Source organism: Anolis carolinensis, chromosome 2, assembly GCF_035594765.1.
Source record: "Anolis carolinensis isolate JA03-04 chromosome 2, rAnoCar3.1.pri, whole genome shotgun sequence".
NCBI classification, from domain to species: Eukaryota; Metazoa; Chordata; class Lepidosauria; order Squamata; family Dactyloidae; genus Anolis; species Anolis carolinensis.
In genome coordinates, this window is record NC_085842.1 from 132,194,308 (window position 1) to 132,206,444 (window position 12,137).

At 39.1% G+C, this 12,137-nt stretch overlaps 1 protein-coding gene and 1 long non-coding RNA gene across 13 annotated transcripts in view; one reads left to right on the forward strand and one right to left on the reverse strand.

Annotated features, from left to right (window-relative positions):
- The window catches only part of cacna1g (calcium voltage-gated channel subunit alpha1 G), a 403,744-nt gene that overhangs the window by 145,616 nt on the left and 245,991 nt on the right, over positions 1–12,137 (reverse strand). The window lies entirely within an intron of this gene.
- LOC134296236 (uncharacterized) overlaps positions 1,820–12,137 on the forward strand; it is a 56,853-nt gene continuing 46,535 nt past the window's right edge. For both annotated transcript variants that reach the window (XR_010002853.1, XR_010002852.1), the window contains exons 1-2: positions 1,820–1,920; positions 11,536–11,604. This is a non-coding gene — a long non-coding RNA (uncharacterized LOC134296236). The remainder of the gene's footprint in view (positions 1,921–11,535; positions 11,605–12,137) is intronic.

The following is a 12,137-nucleotide window of genomic DNA, read 5'->3' on the forward strand; positions in this document are numbered from 1 at the left end:
AAAGCAGTTCAATACACAGTAATGTTATGTTGTAATTACTGTATTTACGAATTTAGCACCAAAATATCATGATATATTGAAAACATTGACTACAAAAATGGCTTAGATAATCCAGAAACTTGGATAAGCGAGGCTTGGATAAGTGAGACTCTACTGTAATAATACAACTTTATTTATATTCCATCCTATCTCCCCAAGGGGACTCAGGGTGGATGACAGTACACATTCATGGCAAACATTCAATGCAGTTTGGACAGACAGGACAGGATAGAGAGAAAGGAGGTACGTTGTGTCAAAGTCCAGCTTCGATGGCTTTGAGGTTGTGCTCGGATTCAGCCACGGGGGGGGGGGGGGGGTTATTGCTCCTTTATCTATGACGAAGAGCCATCAGGACTACCTCTTTCCTTTTGGTTACAAGCATTTCTAGTCTTTTTCTTTTATTTAGCGGAACCTAATTTCTCTACTTACAGCCTTAAGCTGTTTTTGAACTATTTAAGTAAACAATGAGCTGGGCTTGACAGTAGGGTGCTCAACCCGACCGGTCTTCGAAGTGGCCACCTTTTGGTTGGTAGATTTTAGTACTGCTGGTGATTTAACAGCTGTGCTAAAGCCCAGCTCAAGAGAAGGCCTTCCTTCACAGTGGCTGCTTCGCGACTTTGGGACTCCTTGCCCAGGGAAGCCAGAATGGTCCCCTCCCTGCTGTCCCTCTGGCAGCAGGCTAAAACCTTTTTATTCAGGCAGGCTTTGAAAGGAGGAGGTTTGTAAGATCATGTCAGGAGCTGCTGTGGTTTTCAGTTTTGAATATGTTTTTATGGATTTAACTGAATTGTTTTTAATACTAATAATGTTTAATTATGTTTTAATATTTGTATATTTTAAATTGTATGGAAATGCTTTTAATGTTAGCCACTTTGATTCTCCTTGAGGAGAGAAAAAGCGGGACATAAACATAATAATAATAATAATAATAATAATAATAATAATATTTCTATTATAGCAATTATTTCTAAACTTGTGCACATAAAAATTAGAACATGCATATTTTATGCAAATTGTGCCCCCCCCCCGTTTGTCAATATTAACATATTGACAAACAAAGTGGCACAGATTTGCATAACAGTGAACTGATTTTTCAATTAGGACCAATTAGGTGACCAGCCAACCAGAATCAGGACCAGATTGAAGTCATCTTGTCAGACTTGAAGTACAATTTTCACTGTTCAATTAGCACTTGGTCAAACAGCCTGTCTTTTTATCTGGGGTTAATTGCTCTTGAAAGTATGCCTTCTCCTGAACCCAAGAATTAGGATAATGATTGGGAGATCTTATTTTAATCACTCTGGGTGAGAGATAGCTAGTGAATGGAGAAATAGCCTTTTTGATGGTAGCATATAAAGGTATCATAGCTTTATAGCAGGGAAGCTCATTGAGGAGAAGGTTTGACGTCCTTATTTCAGAAAAGAAAATGGGTTCCCTGGAACTACAAAGACAAGTATCCACTGTTATAGTAATAAAGAAATTGTTTTTAATGTCATTAAACCTATATTTAGTTCAATGCATCAATATGAATACAAATACAAAAAAGCATTGCTTTACAAAAAAACAAAGAACTATTTCATTCACAGTAAAAAGAATATTTTTCAGTGGTGATGAAGCTCCTACAACGTGAATCCTTTTGGATTTTCACGCTCCAAACAGAACATCCGAAAGGGTCGAACAATACCAACTCTTATGACTTTTTCTTGTAAAAATGGAAGGTCTTCCTTTAAATGTGATTCATGAGTAACAGCAACTACATTACTTTGCAACCACCTGACCAATATGCTTCCCATATCAACAGTGAGATTACTTACTCAGCTTCATACTCACATCGGAATCAAAATGCTTGCAGAGTATGCATGTTAAGAAATAGATCTTTCTGTGAGTATAACTTTTACATTATCTTTGTTATGTATCTTGTATGTCTCATGTAGCCAGGATTTTGATTCGGGGGAGGGGGGCTGGGATTTTGGTTGGGGGGGGGGGGGGCTGAGTCTGAGGGAGGGAGGATCTACCCTAGCAAATCTTTTGTATCATTATCCCAATACCCCCATGCATATGGGATATAATGTGCATGGTGATCAGATCATGATATGAATAAAGATAACATTTAAATAATAAATGTAAGGCCTTCTCACGGACCACCCTGAGAATTTCGAGGGGGGAGGGGCTGAAGCCCCTCAAGCCCCCCCCCCCCCAGCTACATGCCTGTGTCTCCTGTAACTATGTGTATTGTAAATAACCGTTAGCCAATATATATGTTTGCTATAGGATCCATATAAAAAAACCCAGAAAAACAACTTAAAGAATAGGCTACAATCCACCTGATGAAGACTCTCTTGAGTTGAAACTGGTTGTGGTTGTGGAGTCTACTATGCATAGTAAAGAAATAAGAACAATTATTATATATAAGAGGAGGAGTCAATTTGTGTATTTGGAGTCTATTACTTCCCAGAAAAGAAGAATGGTTGTTTATGAGAAGAGGAGTCAATTCCTCTTTTGAGCGGAAAACTGTATTTTCTCCATGCCTCACAACCTCTGAGGATGCCTGCCATAGATGTGGGCAAAACTTCAGGAGAGAATACTTCTAGAGCATGGCCATACAGCCCAGAATACATACAACAACCCTGTGATCCCGGCCATGAAAGTCTTCAACAACACACTGAAAAATATTCTTTTTACTATGAATGAAACAGTCCTTTGTTTTATTGTATACCAATTCTTTTTTGTATTTGTATTTGTATTGATGCATTGTCCTTATTCCAGAGCCTGGAAAAACTGATTTTGGATTACAAATCCCACTACAATCCAGCTAGCATGTCCAGTGGCCATAATGGACCTGGGGATTTACAGAACAATAGTCCGAATTAGCATTTTATTTTTTATTTCAGTAAATTCTACCTTTTTCACTCAAGTGAAAATATTTTTATTTGCTCAGTCATTTGAGATCTGCAGAAATGATCTCTGCTATTGCATTAAAGCGCTGAGCTGCTGAACTTGCGGACCAAAAGGTCCCAGGTTCAAATCCCGGGAGTGGAATGAGTGCCCGCTGTTAGCCCCAGCTCCTGCCAACCTAGCAGTTCGAAAACATGCAAATGTGAGTAGATCAATAGGTACTGCTCTGGTGGGAAGGTAACAGCGCTCCATGCAGCCATGCCGGCCACATGACCTTGGAGGTGTCTACGGACAACGCTGGCTCTTCAGCTTAGAAATGGAGTTGAGCACCATCTCCCAGAGTCGGTCACGACTGGACTTAACGTCAGGGGAAAACTGACGTTTTGCCCCTTCATGCCAATCATGCCAATGACTGTTACTCCCAAATCATGACTTATAAACCAGTTTCAGGCTACTATTTTTGATTCTGGGTCTCTGCCTGATCTCAATCCATGATGTATTAAAATTCAGACTTCTAGAGGCTGCTGGCTGCCCTAGCAATTCCTCTGTATTGGCTTTACTGCCTAGGGCTGACGGGAGTTACACATTCCCCCTACACTAAATTATAGACAGGCATTTTAAAACATGGTTTGACAGGATGTCTCTGAATGAAACCCTTGACTTGTCATCACTGAAAGAACACAGACCAGATAATAAAGATGCTTCAACACATTTTGTATGAGCCTGTAAAGGTAAAAAAAAAGGTCAGATGAAACTCTGAGAGGATGGAAAGAAAAAGTGGGGAGCAGATTCCAAGAAAGAAGCTGATAGCAAGTGAGGATAATAGAAAAAGGTAAGAAAATGATCCTGAAATACCACAGGAGGAGAAAATACCATGTCATTTTAAAAAGCAGCAAATGAAAAGGCTTATGAAAATTTGAGGACAGTTGGAGCTAAAGAATGAAACACCATCATTATTCTTTGCATCTGTGAGATGAATGTCAGCCACATAACAGAGGAATGCAGTATCCTATCAACACCACTCTGAACTCTTAACTTTCAAGATTTTCTTTCTGGAAATAGCTTATTATCAGGCTACATTCAGAGCCGAGGTACATGTGTAAACAAGGATAAAGTAACCATAGATTTTTTTCCCCCTTGAGAATAATCCACCAGTTCATATGCTGTTTTGTTTCCTGCGTCGTCACATATACTAACAGTGAACTGATTCTTCAATTAGGATCTTTTTTGCACATAAAAGGCTTGGAGAAAACCTCCAGGTTAGCAAAAAATACAATTTAGAAAGATAAGATTAATCCCGAGGGGAAGAACACTTCCCAAACAGCACAATGAGGACTGGACACATTTTCTAGGTATGAATGCTATACATTCACTGTTAGAGTAGAATAGTCTTTAAGATTGTCTGGCATTCCAAATAGGCATACTCCATACTGCAAATTTTTGTTTGTTATTATTTGCCTGCAATATAATTCCACGCAGCTTCACAATCTTCCCAAGATCTAAGACTTCTCTCAATCCCACTTTCTTCACAGGTTTTGATTGGTGGGAATGTGAAAGAGGGCTTTTTCTGGGGCTGCTTCCAGACTCTGGAACCCTCTCCTCCCCAGGGAGACTCTGCTGGTTCCCTCCCTGCGATCTGTTGGTTGGGAACAGGAATGGATTATTTTATATGTGAATGGAATTTTTTTTAAAAAAGTATGCTGTACTACTTTTACTACATGTGTACTATGTGTGTTTTAAGATTATTTCTAAACCGTTTTAACTCTATAAACAGCCTAATGTCTATATTAGCCACTCTGAGTCCCCTCGGATGAGAAGGGCAGGGTATAAATGTTGTAAATAAATATATAACTATTTTACTCTTTTAATCTTAACTTTTTGAATGTCTTTATTTACATGTGATTTACTTCTATTTTTTCATGTTGCCAACTACCTTGACTTTCGGTTTTGAGGGAAATAATTTTTTTCGTACCAGGAGCGATTTGAGAAATTGTAAGTCGCTTCTGGTGTGAGAGAACTGGCCATCTGCAAAGACGTTGCCCAGCCCCCCCCACCCGGGATGTTTTACCATCCTGTGGGAGGCTTCTCTCATGCCCACACATGGGAAGCTGGAGCTGACAGACAGGAGCTCACCCTGCTCCCCAGATTTGAAGCACTGATCTTTCGGTCAGCAGTCCTGCCGGCACAAGGGTTTAATCCATTGTGCTACTGTGGGCTTCTTTGGGAAGAAAATAAAAGGATACTTAAAGTGCATATGTGTGTGTGTATGTGTGTGAAAGAGAGAGAATGTTTCCTGTTGAATGTTCATGTGCATGAGCATTTCCACCCCCTCAAAGACTTAATCCACTAACATGTGGAGCTTGATGGGTCCACATATTTCCTCATTCTCCTTTTTGGAGAAAACAATGCTTGACAAATGTTTGGTACATTAGAGTCTCACTTATCCAAGGCTCGCTTATCCAAGCCTCTGGATTATCCAAGCCATTTTTGTAGTCAATGTTTTCAATATATTGTGATATTTTGGTGCTAAATTCGTAAATACAGTAATTACAACGTAACATTACTGTGTATTGAACTACTTTTTTCTGTCAAATTTGTTGTTTTGGTGCTTCATTTGTAAAATCATAGCCTAATTTGATGTTTAGTAGGCTTTTCCTTAATCCCTCCTTATTATTCAAGATATTCGCTTATCCAAGCTTCTGCCGGCCCGTTTAGCTTGGATAATTGAGACTCAACTGTAATTCCTGTATAGATCCTTCAGAGAAGATATTAAGGAGCTCTTGCATGAAGCAGGCTTTGGACTATAATCCCTTCAATGTATCCGCATCATTCAAGATTGCTTAAAAATTATAAAAGTTATGATGAAGCAACAACAGCAAGCAAAATACAAGCCAACAGGATTAGACTGAATTGCACTGCTTTAAAAAACTGGTGAATGAGTTAAAAAGTGATGAAGAGACTGGAGATTCAAATTAAAGGTGTTGGTGAAGTCTGTTGAATGGGGACAAAAAAAACCTTGGAGTTTGGAAAATGCTCACCTCAAAAGCAAGGCAAGAATGAAACATTCTTGACTTTTCCAACCTGAATTAAATTTTTAAAAATTTGGGTTTCCCATATCATCAGCAGAATAACAGATCTTCTTCCATTGCTTAGGTAAGAAGCTGGTTTTAATACATAACTTCATGAAATGTATCAGTGAGAATAGAAGCCAAGGTAGACCCAAGACAGTATACTGCCAGAGGGAAAGGAGGTGAAAACTGTTCTACCATTCTCTCTCTAAAACTTGACTAGACTGGTAGGTGGCTCTTACTGGATGCAATTATCTACATCATATGTGGCCAGTTGGTTAGGGTAAGAGGTAAAGCTATTGTAGAGGGAAATGGTGGTGGGCTCAAAAGGGTGTTTGTGTTCTTCTCAGCATCTGCCACTCAAAGTGGATGTCTCACTTCACTAAATGGCAGCACCAGCCCTCCTCAAAATCACCCACATGAGGATTCTTTGAGGCTGCAAGGTTCTCTGCAGTGGATTGGTTCTTATTGTTACAGTTTTCATTGTTAGCCAGTTTGAGTCTCCTTGGTAGAGAAAAAGTGGGGTATAAATACTAATACTAGCATTAATAATAATCCCCATCCAGCATAGCAGTTGGGGGAGCAGGGAGGGTATATAAAGATAGGTTAAAACTATGGAGAGGGAGATGGCGGATGGTGGTGGGGGTAGAGAAGGGACCTATGTTAATTGCTGTAATATGTTTCATACATATGTCTATGTTTGATGTTTTTAAAGTTTTAATTGTTTTAATCTACAGTTGTATGTTATTTAAATATGTGATATATTTTTATATATATATGTAAGGCATTGAATTTTGCCATTTATTATGTTGTAAACCGTTTTGAGTCCCCCAGGGGTGAGAAAAGTGGTATAGAAATGCAGATAATAATAATAATAATAATAATAATAATAATAATAATAATAATAATAATAATAGCAGTTAGGATGTCCTTGTTGATTGTCTCCATGGCCACTTTTTCCATAATGCCTCACTCTAAGGAAAGACCTTGGGTAGATTTTTCTGCAGCTTCCAAAGCTCTCCAGAGACCCCATTGCCTTATTCTGGTAGACACAAACTATAAGTGTGTGTGTGTGGGGGGGGGGCATGGTCACCTGGTGTTTGTCCTTCCTGCAGCAGTGGGGCATCATGTACCGCTGCTCCTGGTGTCCATTAAACCAAAGTAACTCTAGATTAGTTGACAAGATTAGAGGAGTTGGAACCACAAAAAACAGTAGGATCAAACTTGCTCTTCTCTTCTCAAAGGCAGAAAACATCATGATCTTACTGATTTCCCAATTAAGCAGCAACAGAGTAAGTGATTAAATTAAACACAGAATTAAGTCTACCACTTCTGGTCCCTAAATTAGTCTCAATTGAAACTAATAGCAGAACTTGTCCATAAAGCTGTTGCCTCTGGCTTTTGTTGAATGTAAGCCCAGATGTCTTTAAGGATACCTGAATTTGATTCACAAACCTTTAATGTTGCCATCTTCATTAGACTGCGGGAATCTAATTTTTGAAACAAGAACTCAGACATTGCAAAGATTGCCTCCCCATTGTACGGACAGAGTCAACTCTTGTAAGGAAACTCTGCTTTTTGTACTGGCAGTACCCAGAGATAAATTGCTGCAGTAATGCATTACTTTCAATAATATCTGATGCAGATATTGTTTTTCTGCTAGTGCAGATAAGTATGCCAAGTCTTCTTTATGTCTAATTTTATCCCATTTATTTTATGTCCAGGGAAAATTACAAATTGGCAGCTACATAAAAACTCCAGTGCAAGTTAGGTTGGGAAGGAAGCACAGAGCAGGGAACAGTGGCTGAGTTATATATCGGAATTCACACTCTGGTTCAGCTGTTAGCACATCATTGCTCTCAATGGATTGTGGCCTGTTAGTGTGAAGAAGGCATCCTACAGATTTACTCTAACAGCAAAATAGAAAATGCCACAGTAACAAATGATAGGTTCTAACATCATTAACATAGTTGGTTCTAAGGATGCAGAACTAATTTGACATTTTGAAGCTGACGTATACATACATTTCTACACTAGCAACATATACACAGAGCATTACAGTAGGGTGCTTCTATTAACCCAAAAATTTACTTGTAATTTGTACTAGTAGTCCTAGGTAGGGTTGACATCAAACATTTTGCTAATTGAGATGGCGTAGCAAATGGCAGCCACGCATGTGAAGGTACAGGGTAGAACGCCCCCCCCCCCCCAGCATGCAGCAGAAAATGCAATAAGTAACTGCTGTTGCCCCCAACAGTAATACAAAACTGATTCAACTAACCATGACTTGAAAATATTCCAAATTAAAAATAATTCAAAGAGCAAATATTGTTTTTGCAGTTTTATTTATTACACCATTGCATGTAATGGGATTTGAGGATCCATGGATTTTGGTATCTCTGGGAACCCTGGAACCAAATAACATTTATTTGCCTCTTTATGATACCCTCCCAATTCTGGTGCCACAGGTGGTTGTCTCAAGTTGCCCAATAGTAGGGGTAGCCTTGGATCCAGGGATATGGATCAAGCGTAAACTATTAAACCCCCATCCATTATCTCCTTCCAATTCTATTAAGAAACATAATTATATACTTTGGTACTGGATACAGATGGGCAATGATAGGACAGGAAATGGGTTTTTGTTATTCTTATTATGTCTAGCCTTCTTTATCTAAAAAAACAGACCCAATCAGTTGCTTTATTATATACAACATTTTAAAAGTCTGACACCCCCCACAGAGCTTAACATTTGGGCATGAAGAGAAGTGGTCATCATCACCTTATAACAGAGGGTCTAAACATTTCTTCATTTAATATGTTGCAATTGATTTAACCAGTCTTCAGGGAGCAGCTTGGGAGCTGCCAAACTGGCCTTCTCTAGAGCAAGAGATGGCCTTGACTCTGGCCCCTCTGACACTATTGCCCACTTCTCCTAAAAATGCCTTAAGCTGGGGCAACAGAGGGTTAGGGCTGAATTATGTCACAAAGGGGGTTGTGGCTTCTACAACTCTAAGTGCTGTGGCTGCACTCTTTTCTTGAAGAACAAGAAATCTGTTGTTATGTTAAAAATTTCCTCCTTAATGGTTTGAAGTTAGCTGAGATGCCACTTGGGTCTTGGGGGTTTCTAAGAAAATGGCAGCCTAAGTTTGTGAGTGCTGTCCTGTTACTTTTATTGGCTTAGAAGACCAGAATAGGGAACATGTAATATAGTTATACCTGAGTGTTTATGAATTCCACAGAAATCTATGTTTAATTTCCCATCTGACGGTGTACCTAAATGAGAATGACTGAACTAGGCAGACTGAACCATCTTTGTCACACAGCCCCACCTCTTCCCTTCCTCCTAAGACTCCTCAACAAAGAAGAGAAAGTCCCAAAGAGGATTTCACTCTTATCCCTTTAACACTAACAAAATTGGCCTCTTCCATGAGGCAAAGAGATGAACAGGGATGATCAGTCAGAAAGCCCCTGGCGACCCAAATGATTCTGCCCACTCTGCATCCAGAACTTCTGAGTTATTTCTTTTTTTAAAAAAAAATCACTAAAAGGCACACACGGTCTAAAATGATTACCATGGTAACGAAGGATTCTGAAGGATAGATTCTTTACAAAAGAAGAAAGCAGGCACAGGGAAGAGGGACAGCTTCAGCTATTCCCTAGGAACTACCAAACAACATTTTACTGACTCATCACTTAAAGACACTTGATTTGAACAGAAAGAAAAAGGGAAGAAGAAAATGAACACAAGATTTTTGTTTCTGCTGCTAAAGTTAATGCTGATCCATCGAAATGCTCCTGATCAGTTGTTTAAAAAGGGAACAAAATAGATTAATTTACTGTCACCAAATATGTGAATGGTAATTGCTTAAATGGCTAATTGACAGGACCGTATTTGGGCTTTCTTGACTTAGTTTGTCCAAAGTGATTCAAGCCAGATGACATATAGACATGCTGCTATATTTTTTCAGATGCCATCTCCAACCTTAACCCATTGCTATACTGTGTGTGTGAATTTTGTTTTAATCAATATGTAGGTCTGATGCTGTTACTGACATGAGCTAATCACATGTCAAAAACAGGATTGTCAAGATCTTACAATGTGCTGTATTCACTGGGGCTACTGGGAGCTGCCTTCCCTCAATATCTGACAGTCCTAAAATTCCCTTCCCTGCTTCAGTGAAACAACACTCCAACTTCTTTGGGCCACAGCAGGATTCACTGCTGAACAGGACAAAGTTGAAAACGGAGAAACATAAGCACTGGGAAACAGACATTTGGCACAGAAACAACATGGAAACTTCTGCTGCAGCTTGACAAGAGAAATGTGTTCTGAGGTTAAAAAGAACAGCCCTCAGTCTCCACAGATGTCCATCTAGTATTTTTTGACAGTATTAAGTCTGCCTAATGGTCTTGCCTGATTATAAAACTACACAGGGGTGCTATAACCCGTCGGGTTGTTCTCATCTAAACTCATTAAATCATCCTTATGGAGGACTTACCGTTTAGTCACTAGGAGCTTCTTAAAGCTAATTCCTTGTTACTATTGCAACTTACTTAGTTGCTGGCATTAATTTAATCAACCATTTCCCCAATGCAATTAGGATAGTATGGAATGAAACGCCATTTCCAGCCACTAGGGTGGAGGAAAGCAATACCGTATCTCCTTAGAAGTCAGATCAGGCCAGAGCTAGCTGGAACTGTTTATGTGCTGAAGGGATACACATGAAACATTGGTAGAGAAGATTAAGGGAGAGCTGTCACTAAGCATCTTTCAAGATTCTGCATCCAACTTTTTCCAGATTAATATTTTCTCTCTTTCCTTTATGAAAAGCTTGTTCCTACTAGAAAATTGGGACAAAACAGTATTGAAAATGCCCGGAGTTCATTTTCTGGTGAAAGGAGCAGAAGGGGGGGATTCACTGAAACATGCAGCAAGTGACCCACATTGTTGTTGCTGCTTTTGTTGTTTTCCATTTAATTTAAGATGCCAAGCTTTTCTTTGGGTTACCTATTTTTCTCTAGTCAAGCAATGACATGTCTCCTCTCCCCTTTTCTTGTTGTCACACCCATGAATTTCATTATTTCCATTATGCCTTTGGAACTTTGCAGAATTGTGAGACTTCTTCCACTCGTTTGAGAAGATAGCTTGTAGCACCTCTGCAGGATTCGTATAATTTATCCTCAGAGAGGGTTCAGGAAAACTTCTGCAGAGCAATGGCCATTTGGAGGAAAGCTACTTTCTTCATTCAGTATGAGGAACTCTGAGGAGCTCCAAGACTCATCTTGCTGTTTTAATAATAGAAGCAGAATTCACAGATATGGCATTCATTGTCTCTGAGCTTCCCCTCTTGAAGGAAGTAGCTGTCTTTTATTGTGCTGTGACTATTGACAGCTCTAACCTATCTGATTGCATTCATAGTCTTTCCTATCAGTTCTATTTTTACAGAATGTGTTAAATATGACATTTTAAAGAACACAATTATTCACACAAACAATGGGTTTTACACTGTGCTTTTTCTTTCTCTCTCTCTAGATGGTGACCTCTTTTGAGATCTTTCACTTTTTCTCCATCCTGTTAAGAAAATGACTTCCTAAATACCTGGTATGTGTTTTCAGAACAATGCTTTGTGTGACATAAAAGATTTTAGGCTCTGCTCTGGATGGTCCTGTTCTCCCTAACTTTTCAGATCCCATTCAAATTAGGCCAACAAGTGTTCCCTCGGTTACAGGAATAAAGAAGGTAGACCTAATGTAATAAATATATGTAACTCAGTATCAGCTAAGAAGATTTGACATCGAATGGTTTTATATCATCATCTGAGCCTTTTCTTTCCCTATGTCACATTTGATAAAGATATGACTATTGTTTCTCCTTTCCAGAACTTGAACTTCTGGTAACCTTATCTTCACAGTTTTCCAGCTCCATTGGATTAAAAAAAACCAAAAACGCAGAGGGTCCCTTGTGGGTTTGTGTGGAACCTTTTTTTAAAAAAAAAATCCTCCTTAAATTCTGAAAATGCCAGGGAAACTAATCAAGGCACTGGTGAGATAGGGAGTACTTCTCTCAAACCTCTTCACATATTGCCTAATTAAAACCTTGGAAATTGCTACCAAAAGATGTAGTGATGTCTGACA